The 12,926-nt window shown below is 45.9% G+C and overlaps 1 protein-coding gene across 2 annotated transcripts in view; it reads right to left on the bottom strand.

Annotated features, from left to right (window-relative positions):
* Positions 1 to 11,549, bottom strand: part of ADARB1 (adenosine deaminase RNA specific B1) — a 244,601-nt gene extending 233,052 nt beyond the window's left edge. Inside the window, exon 1 of one of the 2 annotated variants that reach the window (XM_077448405.1) lies at positions 11,213 to 11,549. The gene's annotated coding sequence lies outside the window, so the exon portion shown is untranslated. The remainder of the gene's footprint in view (positions 1 to 11,212) is intronic. The other variant, XM_077448406.1, reaches the window with a different exon arrangement.
* Between the last annotated feature and the right edge of the window lie 1,377 nt (positions 11,550 to 12,926).

Raw genomic sequence — 12,926 nt, forward strand, 5'->3', positions numbered from 1 at the left:
GCTGTCCCCACTTCTGGGAGCCTCAGCCATGGGTATTGTCACCGCGGGGCTCTCTCCTCCTCCCCTCCCCCTCGGGCCAGTAGGAGAGGAGCTGCGCCTCGGGCAATAGGGTTTCCAGCGGGAAGACATAAGGCTACACGGCTGTATTCCCCTACTCGCAAAGGAAGCGGCAGCCACCGACAGCTGATGGAAACAGCTGCGGACATCACTGGACTCCGGGCAAGTGTCCGATTATTAAAGCGGAGGTCTACCCTAAAGTGGACCTTCCGCTCATTGGAACCCCCCCCCCCCCCCTCCGGCGCCACAATTGGCACCTTTCAGGGGGGGGGTGCAGGTACCTGTACAGTACAGGTATCTGCACCCACTTCCGGCGTAGATTCTGCAGAAGGTGCGCCCCTTTCCGCAGAATCTACGCCCCTTTCCGAAGGTCCCCCCGCTGCCTGCTGGGAAACGCACGGATCCCAGAGACAGCAGGGACCATCCTTATTGCGCAGCGCGACTCGCGCATGTGCAGTAGGGAACCGGGAAATGAAGCCGAAAGGCTCCACTTCCTGATTCCCATACCCAAGATCGGCTTCGGGTGCCGACATCGTGGGCGCGCAAGTGTCTTTTTTTTTTAAGTCAGCAGCTGCAGTATTTGTAGCTGCTGGATTTTAAAAAAAAATAAAAATAAAAAAGGCGGACTCCCGCTTTAAGTGCAGTATGTGCAGCTGCTGGCTCCACTTTAAAAGCTAAAAAGTTCACATTTGGCAGGAGTTCGGCAAATGCTGCTAATGGAGAAGGGTGTTTTAAGATGAATGAAAGAATTAAAAGCAGAGACACTTCTAGACCATGTGCCCAAATGGAGTGCTCGTGTATTAAGTCTTCACGCTGAACCTTGTACACTTTAAATGTTAGAATGAAGCCTGAATTAAAGTGAGATTAAATATCCTTAACAAATAATCCACTTTTTTAAATGAGCCCCTAGTTCATCAAATCACCTTAAGCGCTAGCAAGAGGGTGGCTACATTTCTACATACAGCGAGAGCGTGGAGAAAGAATGTAGCTACCCACTAATAGAAAATCATATCAAAAAATAAAAAGTGTGCAGCTTCCACACACATTGATCCCATCTGCAGGAATCAGATTCTTGCCGCTGGCATTAGTAAAGTGGCTTATGTTTGTGTGAATGCAGCGCAACTGTTGTGATCACCAGCATCACAGGGAAAGGGAGGGTAAATCCAAGATTTTGGAGTTGCCATTAGAGCAGCAAGAGGAAGTCGTCCAAAGGACATTTTTTCATATAACTGCTAAGAGGGGAATTCCCTCACACTGAGTAGATATTTGCCTACAGCACAGGAAGTGAAAGAAATATGCCCAATTTCATAAAAAAAAAAAAAAACACCCCACATACAGCATTGGTTTAAACCTCCCTTCTAACAGTGAAAGGGGAAAGAAGGGGGGCATGTATCAAGTGAAATTGAAGCAAAGTAATCTGCATATTTGTTCTGTTTTAGACTCCAAATATTAAAGCTAATGGCTGATGACAAATAACTGACAGGTTTCTCCTAAAGGTAAATTGCATCTTTTAGACCATGTTACACCTCAAATCTAGGATAAAACATGGTTGCAAGCAACATGTAACTTAGCTGCAAGTGACCTCCACCCCATCAGGGCAGATGGAATACAAGTTTGATGGTTGCCGCACTCTTTAGGTCATGGACACTTGCTTCAGCTCAGAAAGTGATGTCCTCACCTCGGCACAGACCTTAAGCTGGAGTTAAGTCTGAAGGAGACTGTGCATTGCACCCATACTGATTGCTGTTGCAATGCTTTGCAGGCCTCTTTCCCAAAAAATTAAAAAGCATTTTTTGTTGAAAATATGGGTGCAATCATTAGCAAAAAGGTGGAGTTAGCATTTTGGATGGTTTAGCACTAAAAACTACAATGCATGTAATAGCTAGTCAGTTTTTGGAGCCAGACAGACACTGGAGAGGAGAAAGGAAAAAAAAAAAAAAAAAAAAAAGTAATTCTTTTTTTTATTTTAGACATGTACTGCATTGCACGAGTTTTCTAGAATTAGAAACTTTTTAAAAGCAAAATGGTTGTTTTTCTGGGTGGCAAAAAAAAAAAAAAAAAAAAAAAAAAAAAAAAGGTTAGGAAGCTTATGGTGTCTATGAATACTTTCCATGTAGCCAACACTTTAAATCACAAACATTACCTCCAGACCCCCCCCCCCCGCCCCCCAAGAATTTACATTTGCTCTCCTTAGGCCTCTTTCACATTGACTGTCCTTTCAGAGCTCTATGGAACGTCAGATGTCAGCAGCGACATGCCTGCTGACATCCGACCAGAAAAAGTGTGGAGGAAAAACCTACTTTTCCATTCATCTGAGAAACGGATCGGGTGATGACAGAATCTACGGTCCATCCTCATCCAATCCCCCATAGGGGAGAGAGGCGCTCTGACAGGTCCATCCCTGCACAGCATGCAGAGTCAGATGGAGTGATCCCCGTTGAGCAGAGTGGGCTCCGTACACGGACACATTAGGCTGCATTTACACCAGGGTATAATTTTCAGGCAGAAAGTTGCCATTTTGTACAGGCCAAAAGGTCACCAATGTGACACACACACCGCCTGTAATCTGACAAAAAGGAAGCTCCTGTACTTTGCACGACAGGCGTTTTACTTCAAGCGACAGAATGCCGAGATGTGAACAGGGGCCATGGAAATGTCCACTGGCATCCGACCTGCTCCGAAAAAGTGTGAGACGGAAGAAAAACCTACTTTTCCATCTATCATTGGGCAACGACAGACACTGCGGACCAGGCCCGGACTGGCCATAGGGCAGACCGGGCATTTGCCCGGTGGGCCGTGGGTCTCCGGGCCGCATGTCTGTCTGTGACATGCAGGGCCGGCCGATGCCGTGGGTTCCGAAAGGCAGGGTCGGCCGCTAATGTGCTGTGCTGCATGCAGGGCCGGCCGCAGGTGGTGGGAGGAGCGGAGGCATTCTCCGCCTACTAAGCACATCCATGGCAACCCAGGCCGCCGCTTCACGCATGTGCCCAGCAGCCGACGGGCGCCTGGCAACCAGGACGCCAGGAGAGGAGAAAGGACGGAGAGGCAGAGCGGCCGCTCTGCCTCTCCGTGTGTCTATATGTGACAAGGGGGAGGCGAGCTGTGTGATGTCAGCGTATCCCCCCCCTGCTCGCGCCCCCCCCCCCCCCTTCTCCTGTCAGCAGAGCACAGTTCTTATCTCATTTGGCTGCTCGGCTTGTTGCCGATTTGTTTCTGTACCCATTGGCCACAGTGGAGGGCCAATCAAAAGAGGTTAGCCATGCATCATGGGACATGTAGTACTGAAGGAGGTAAGCCTCATTGTTATCCACAGGCAGCCGACTTCAGCCCCCACGCTCTCCCGGCACCACCAGAGAGCCACGCTCTCCCGGCACCACCAGAGAGAAAGAAGGTCAGTGTCACTGGGCAGTGTGGGCACAATAGGAGACAGACAGTACAAGCATTGTATGGCCACAATAGGATTGGGACATCATTATATAAAAGGGGACTGCACTGTAATCATTGCAATGCCCCTTTACAGTGCAGTCCCCTTTATATCACAGTGTTCCTGCACATTACAGGTGGAGGAACGATACCAGCCACCCGCGAATGTCTACTGATGACCAAACCCCCCCCAGTCCCTCTGGAAAAGTTGGCTGCTCAATGTAAAATGCCCGGGCCTATTTTTTGTCCCAGTCCGGGCCTGCTGCAGACCATCGTCATCCAATCTCCCATAGGGAAGAGCGGCGCTCTGACAGGTCCATCCCTGCACAGTGTGCAGGGACGGACCTGCCCTTTTCCTGCTCTGTGGGGATCGACAGAGCGATCCCCGCTGAGCAAGCAGATATATATGGGACGGATCATCACTGACCCGCTCCATGTGAAATGACCCTTAGTGCTCAAACTTTTTGAAACAGAAGAACAACTTTCAAGGTTCATCTTCTGCTAGGCTATGTAGATTTGGATACAACCCCTGCACATGTGCACTAATTGCCACTGTTCTGGCCTGGTACTAGGTTCACACCTATGTTGGTTGCACTTTGTACATTTCCAGTGCATTTTGATCCATTGAAATCTATGGAACCAAAAACCAAGTCCCTGGCCCATAGGAAACCATGTTAAATGTACTGTAGTGTGTTTCTGCAAAACTTAAAGGTGACGTTCTGCTTAATTACATTTTTTTAGAGTCAGCAGCTACAAATACTGCAGCTGCTGACTTAATAAAAATCAGACATTTACTGTCCCAGGGTCCAGTGATGCGGGGGAACAAAGCCCTGCTAGTCTCCCCATCTCTGCGACCCTTGCACTGTAACTGTGGGCCACAGCCGGGCACCCGCAAGTCATGACTGGCCGGGCAATCATGTGGGACCTGTGACATGTCCCAGACAATTACCAAGAGGGGGGGGGGGGGTTATCTCCCTTGCGGTGCGCCGGAAGTGGGAGCTGGAACCCTCCCACAACCGCGCCCCCCCACCCCAAAAAAAATAAACATGCATGCCAAAATGTGGCATGTCATGGAAGTTCTGATTTAAGGGAGGTGCTCCCCATTCTCCCCCCCTCCCCCCATATTTGGGTGAAACTCCGCTTTAAAATGGGCAAAAAAAATAAATAAAAGCATAGGTGTGAACCAAGCCTTAAGTACATATCTGCAGGCTTGAAAATTCTGTGAAAAAGTGAATCCTTCATACTTAGAAATGATGGGCTTCTTTACATTTGTGGTAGCCCTTGTTGTCCCTCTAAAAAGCGATGTCAGCCAAGAGGTGGCTGGAAGGTGACATGTTGCCTCCTCAGTTTGTTTAAATTAAATGCTCGCACAACTTGATCGAGCCACATTTGCCAGTAGTACTACCCACTAGAACTACACGATTCTGGCCAAAATGAGAATCACTTTATTTTACTTAGAGTAAAAAGATCACAATTCTCACGACAAAAATCTTTTTTTTTTTTTGTGAAAGAAGAAGATTTTAACTTGAAACCAGCAAATGTAAGGTTTAAGTGTGTAAGTGAAAGAAGTTTAACCAAAGTCTATTCCATTGACAAATAGTTACAATGTTTATACTTAAGTGCAACTGATAAAGAATGTTGCGATTCTTGGCAGACTGCCCAGTTTTTCTCTTCCTTTCTTTTGAAGGCTGTGGCTTCAGAAGAGCAGAGAGAATTCTTCGCATAGAAAGAATTGTGAAACACTTTAGTCAAGATCGCGATAACTATTCTTGACGATTAATTGTGCAGCTCTATTACCCGACAAACATGTCTCCTTCATTTCTTGTACACTTTTTAAAATTTCATAAAGTACGTACTATCTGCATTTTTGTAGAACTACACAAGGACTGACAAGACACCACTTATTTGCATCACTACATATTAAAAGACCAACTCCAAGTCACCCCACTCCAGTGTGTGCGCTTTGTGGTTTAACACATACACACTTTTTCAAGATATCTGGTTGGTCGAGTAAAGCGTAGGATCCTCTTTACCAGCACTGTGCAGTACTTAATTCATAGCGTGCTCTGTGAAGGGTAACATGGTGTTTCATCTGAGAGAAATCCTGAAAACATGACCTGTTGGGGCGCCTTGAGAAACACGGTTTAATTCTATAGGAAATCTGCTATAATTTTTGGGGTGTTCCAAGTATTTTAGCAAACAAAATGTAGATTTGGACATGTATGTGTCAGAATTGGCCCGTATGGAATTTGTTAAAGTCACAAGAAACCAGGAGTCAGGTTTCAAATAAAGTGACAAACATTAATTCTCTAGAAAATGTACTGAATAAAAACAGATTACCCAACAACTGAAAAGGCAGGTAGAAATTTGGAACCAACAAAGAAAAGACTGTATAAAAGGCGAAGTGAGCGATTTATAGTAAGGCTGTAAAGTGGTCTCTATGATTAATAGAGATAAATAGGCTGAAAGCTAGCCGGTATTAGCATACTTTGTGCTTAATGAACAATAAAGCAGGTTTTTCAGGCATGTCATTAATGATTACAAACATTCTGATCATTACCGTATAAAATTGATTTTCAAGCATCCCATATATTCACACATCTAAAAATATCAGAATTAGCACTTCATGGCAACAAAAGATGTCATTTCAACGTCAGCCAATCCATCAAATGGACAGAATGGTTTACGGTCTCTATGCAATGTCCATCTGTCACATCTTTCATACGTTAGGATTACAGGTCAAGCTCCTAGTTTAGGATGGATTCTACCGTCTTGCAATGTTAAAAAAAAATAAAAAATAAAAATATAACCATTCGGAGCAGCAGTCTTACTGCTTACCTGACAAAAGAAATGTGCACATCACTGCAAAGGACATACAGGAAATCCCTGGCAAAGTATATTTATCTATTAAAGACCTAATAAAGAACAGTCCTTTTCAGTCCGTGGAGAGGTCCTATTTTCACCTCAGCTGGCCGCTGCACCATGGAAGCATGCTAGCTATAAGCTATGGAGGAATACGTTAGCATGGTGCTAAAGGATGCTGTGATCAGCTTTCTAATGACAGGATCCATGCATGGGGGATGGGGCAAGACTACTGCAGCAGGCTTTTGGGATGCACAGCAATTTAGACATCAGTTTGCTCCTCAATTCACAATCAAATTTACGGTGGAGCCCCATCACTGTGCCAAATGAACCCCAATTCCATCAAAATCCAAGAACCTTTCCATAAGCAGGTTTTTTTAAAGATCACCCAGTGTTACTATATAGGCATATTCAATATAAAATGTATATAGATCCAACTCCCATGCAAATGTCCTGCTCCTTAAAATTTGGAAGTCGATTTTAGTACAGTAGATCTGAACACTATATTTACATTGTCAAACAGATCTCAAAGTGTAAGGGGACACAAGGTCATTTGATGCGTGCCAATCAGAATAGACCCTGGAAAAGAAGCAGATGGTCAAACTGCTATAAATTAAGCCCACTATCTAATACTATTGTTTATAAATACCCTCTGCAAAGCAACAATCATTGCTAGAAAAACGCAAGACTACATAACCTACCTTAAAATTACTTCTAAAACAAACAAAAAAAATCCATCCAGTACCCAACTGATCAATTTAAAAACACCAACTATATAAAACCTAGAAAGCATAATTATATAAAGTCTGTAGTATTTGTTAAATAAAGCAGCGCAAACAAAACAATGAGTACAAAGGGCAGCAAAAAAAAAAAAAAAAGACATAAGCTTTTAGGTATAAAAAGGTTAAAAGCAAATGGTTGCAAGCTCTTACTGCACATGACTAATCACTGCGCAATTTCAATATAAATGCCTGGAAATTACAAAGTAGGATTCCATGTAAAGTGTTCGTTTTGTCACTTAAATGGTTCACACAACAATCCAGACATGCTGTAACATCTTAAACCATACCCAAAATGCATGGGAAGTTCCCATTATTTTTAATGGTGTACCTCTCATTTAGACATTTAGTGCAATGGGTATTTAACTTTTTTGGCTGGTTGCGTCTTTGGTGTGTTTTCAACAGGAGCTTCTTCCATAGGAAAAAGCAAAACTACGCACACAATATCTTGCCTCTGGAATATGCATGCAGAAAGGGGTATAAAAACCAAACACACCCTTAAGCACATTAATTTTTAGTGCATCAGTGTAGTGATGTGCCGATACCAATACCGTACAGTGCGGCGCGATTTGAGCCCATACAAAAGGAATAGGCTCAAATTTGCACTGCAAAGAATCTCGTGTGATTTGAACAGGAATGCAGTGCGGTTTCCAACCAAATCACATGCGGTTTCCCCCACCACTTCGATGCGAGCCCAGCCTTGTCAACGACTTCAGCCTGGGATCACAGCAGCAGTTGGGGGGGAGGGGGCGACAGTGTCATTCAGACAGGAATCAAATGCGATTCTTTGCAGTGCTAATTGAGCGCAATCATTTTGCAAAGGTGAAGGTTTTGGGCATCTCGTGCAAATGCTTAGCATCCGCACCAATACCAGTATCGGTGCAACTCTACATTGGTGTTAATGGGTTTTTAATCTGAGGGTTCCTCAGATTAAAACATACATTAAATTTTACATGCAATACAAAGAAAAAAAAAAAACACACACAAACAGAACAAAAAGTTACATTTTAGCAACATGGAAAACAATGTTAGTTCAGACTAAATAAAACTCAGTGGATAGAAGTGTTAGCTGCAACATCTCCCTTCTGCTATACACACACACTTGTAATTTCATCTAGGAACAGTTAAAGTGGTTGTAAACCCTTACAAACCACTTTGACCTACAGGTAAGCCTAGATTAAGGCTTACCTGTAGGTCCAATAAATATCTCCCAAACCTATACGGTTTAGGAGATATTTGCCCGAAGACGGGCACCGCTATCTACGGCGCATGCGCCGTAGACAGCGGCGCGCAGGCGCACTGAGCGGGGCATCGTCGATGAGGGCAATGCCGCGAGTCTCGGCTCCCGTGCGCATGCGCGGGAGCGACGTCATCGCTGCTCCGGCGAATCACAGCGCCGGAGCAGCGAGACCCACGGAGACCCACCAAGAAGATGGACGCTCGGAACTACAGGGGACAGCGGTGACATCGCTGGCTCCTGTGTCAGGTAAGTGACACATAATGGACTACTATGCGATGCATACTAGTCCATTATGCTTTGCCTTTACAGGGAATGAAAGAGGAAGTAAACTCATCAGGGTTTACTTCCTCTTTAACCAACTACCAAATCTTTGAAAGATACCTTTGCCATTCAAATTCCACCTGGAAACATTTTCATCCAACTGGTTCAAGAGAAAGATTTTAACAGATGATCTAAAGTCATCCAATACCGAAAAAACCCAAAGCCGACCCAGTCTCTCACCTTTTACTATGGGGGAACCCTTGAAAAAGTTCAAATCTAAAAAAGGAACACTATATTAAATAATAATAATAATATTTATGTCATCAAGAGGTTGTGGAGAAGAGGGAACAAAAAAAAAAAAAAAAAAAAAAAAAAAAAAAAAAACCACACACACAAGATTAGGTGTATTTACAACTCCCAATACACCCCCAAGACTTCTAGTTCTAAAAATGGGGACAGGTTCAGTCCTATGACTTGGCCAACAGTCACATTAAAAAGCAGGTTTACAGGCCAAGAGTAGAAATATTCACTTTTAGAAAGCCCTTTGACGGACCCACCAGATTTCCACTCAAACACTGGTTTGTGACCATTTTATCACCCGTGGTTAGTCACATTAGGTGTTCTGTAATGGCAAAAATGTGTTTTGGAACTCATCCCAGTAGCTTATTTGGTTCTGTAATCTTCATTTGAAGAAGCTACTTAAATGAGTGGCAGTGCATCTTCAGACTGGGTCTAGAGCACTACCACTCTGAAAAGCTGGTTAATGAGCATTTGTCACCCGTAGTTAGTCACATTTACCTGGATGTGTTCTAAAAGTGTCAGATGTTTGTATTGGGACTCATCCAAGTAGCTTTTTCAGTTCGGTACTGTTCTTCAGTTGAAGAAGCTACTTGAATGAGCGCCAACATCTCTAGTACTCTATCGGTTAGTGAGCATTTAATAATCGCCGGTAGTTAGTCACATCCACCTGGACGTGGTTCTGTAATGTCAGATGTTTGCCTTGGGACTCATCCAAGAAGCTTTTTCAGTCAAGTAATGTTCTTCAGTAAAATAAGCTACTTAAATGAGCGCCAACATATATCCAGACCTCTGTCTCTGATGGTTAGAGAACAATTATCACCAGCAGTTAGTCACATATCCTGAACACGTCCTGTAACGTTGGAAGAGGTTTCAGCCCTTGTCCAAATAGCCCCTTCAGCTCTGTAATGATCTTCAGTAGAAGCCAACGTTCCTTGAGAGAACACATCTTCAGCATTACATAACAAGTCCAGTTGAACGTGGCTAACCACTACTAGCTATACCATGACCTGAATCAATAAAAATATTCACAGATGTACCAAAAGATACTTACAAAGTCAAAATATGAATGAACACAACCACTCTTAGGGACTTTAGGGTCTCCTCAGAGGTTGCATGGGGTTCCTTGAGCTGACTGACCCACATTTGATGGTGCCTACATAGTTCTGAAGCCAATATCACTTGACAGAGCTAACAGCACGGCACAAGTGACTTTTTTTTTTAGCCGTCAGCTGGGCATTCTGACTATCACTGTATGGGGTATTTTTCCCCTAAGCCCTCAGATGGCTTTAGTAAGGGTTCCCAAAACCTGAAAACGTAGAGGTCCCCCCAGGAAAAAAAGTTTGAGAAAAGCTGCATTAATGTAAGTGGTCATTTTCTATTGGAAAAAAAAAAAAAAAAAAAAAAAAACAATAACAGTTTGGATGTGGCATAAACGAATATCTGTACCAAGGGAGGTGAGCTGGTCTGATCATAACAGATGGTCCCACACCTGGGCTTTAACCAGTCATTCATTTAATCACAGCAGGAATAGAATATGAAGGGTGGGATATGTATTTTTAGAGGACCATCAAGGCAGCACATGTCTAAGCAAAAGGGTGATTCTGGCCAGATGATGGTGATCTTCAATGATACAAGTGAAGAATGGAATGGGTGGGAGATGGGGACCCCAGACCCGGGATGGGTGGGTGGGAGATGGGGACCCCAGACCCGGGATGGGTGGGTGGGAGATGGGGACCCCAGACCCGGGATGGGTGGGTGGGAGATGGGGACCCCAGACCCGGGATGGGTGGGTGGGAGATGGGGACCCCAGACCCGGGATGGGTGGGTGGGAGATGGGGACCCCAGACCCGGGATGGGTGGGTGGGAGATGGGGACCCCAGACCCGGGATGGGTGGGTGGGAGATGGGGACCCCAGACCCGGGGTGGGTGGGTGGGAGATGGGGACCCCAGACCCGGGGTGGGTGGGTGGGAGATGGGGACCCCAGACCCGGGGTGGGTGGGAGATGGGGACCCCAGACCCGGGATGGGTGGGAGATGGGGACCCCAGACCCGGGATGGGTGGGAGATCGGACCCCAGACCCGGGATGGGTGGGAGATCGGACCCCAGACCCGGGATGGGTGGGAGATGGGGACCCCAGACCCGGGATGGGTGGGAGATGGGGACCCCAGACCCGGGATAGAAAGGCAGCAGCCTGTGCAATGTTCATGCCATCAGGTATGTGGGGGTTCCATGGAATGTAATGGACACGTGACATGACAAGGGATGACACCCCGGCCAGAGGCTCCTCACCTTGTGTGCTGCACGGTGTCAGGGTATCACAGCGCTCTCCTCCGCTCCACACTGGGCGCTCTGTGTCAGCACACCGGCTGGGATAAAACGGAGCCGAGAATCCCACTGGTGTCTGCCTCTCCCCAGGCTGCTTCGGTGCCGGTTTAGCAGTGGTCCGCTCAGGCTGTGAGTCAGGTGCACGCCGCCTGTATACCGGAGCTCGGTGCTGTGTGTGCCGCTCTCAAACGAATACAAGCATCCCCTATGTGCGTGCACGCTCCCATGCGCTTGCCCGCAGCCCCCCTGCCTACACTGCGCACGTCCAGTCCTTCACTTCGCACGTTCCCGATCTCCTGTGCGGGAGAAGATTAGGGAATGTGTCCCCGCCCCAGACACGCCCCCTTGCGCGTCACGGGAGCTCCCTAGTGCCCGAGCGGCTTTATCATTTTTCTCCCGCTGTCTGCTGCGGCCGTGTCTCTTGTCCCCGCCTACTGCTCACCTTAACCCCTTATTTCCCACGTCAGCACGCGTTCACTCTTCCTGTGTCCAGTGGAAGCTCTAGTCAGCGCTGTCTTGTCGCGTCTTCTCGTCACTAGGAATTAACCTCTTCATGTCTTCCCGTATGTGTGAAACATGGAGCTTTCTCCTCCTGTGTGCACAACGTGACGTCAGCTGTGACCCTTTCACCCTAATACTGGGCGCTTGAACCCTTCACACCCGGGGCATTTTCTGATAGCAGTGAGCCTGTGTGAAAGACTATAGATCAGGCCTTACAAACATTTCCCAGGCCAGCCTGCAGACACGGGGCTTTCTTTGTGCTGGGAAATGTGTTTTTCAGTGATGTGCATTTCCTTCCCATGTCCGCCTCCCTGTAAAAGCCAGTTAGAAATTGGGGTGGTTGCCATTATCTCTATAGGTTGGGCCTCCTGGGCTGTGAATGAGAAGATGTGCCAGTGGCAGCCGGTGCTATATTTCTGAGAGGAGGGCGGCAAACAATCTGCGTTACTTATTACCAGGGATGAGCGAGCGGTTCAGCCCAAGCATGAGTTCAGGCCGAACACCCGAAATATCGGGCCATTCGACTGTTTGTTCGGCATGCTGAATGAACACAATGCACTGCACCGCCGCACAGTGCATTGCGATCCCTGTTTGGCTGAAGCAATAAAAGCTTTGCCCAATCAGGGCACACAGAACTTTTAGACCCTTTTCACACTGGGGCATTTTTCAGGCGCTTTAGCATAGAATATCAGATTAGTGTGAATCTACGGAATAGTTCAGTCAGTGTGAGTGTATTGACCATTTAACACAGTATTTCATTGAATTTCGTGCAGTTTAACATTTATTTCAGCACATTACTGAAAGTTTAATGCTGTATATTTCTGTGCTTAGTGCACATTTAATGCAGTATATTTTAGTGTGTTACTGCAAGCTTAACGCCATAAATTTCAGTGCGTTACCTTCCGTTTAACGCTGTATATTTCAGTGCATTACCTTCCATTTAACACAGTATAGTTCAGTCCGTTACTGCAAGTTTAACTCCGTATATTTCAGTGTGTTACATGCCGTATAATGCAGTACATTTCTGCGTGTTAGTGCATGCTTAACGCAGTATATTTCAGTGCGTTACTGCAAGTTTAACACCATATATTTCAGTGCGTTACCTTCCATTTAGCGCTGTATATTTCAGTGCATTATCTGCCGTTTAACACAGTATAGTTCAGTGTGTTACTGCAAG

The sequence above is a fragment of the Lithobates pipiens genome, unplaced genomic scaffold (assembly GCF_037356315.1).
Source record: "Lithobates pipiens isolate NorthernLeopardFrog02 unplaced genomic scaffold, aLitPip1_a1.2 Scaffold_22, whole genome shotgun sequence".
Taxonomy (NCBI): Eukaryota; Metazoa; Chordata; class Amphibia; order Anura; family Ranidae; genus Lithobates; species Lithobates pipiens.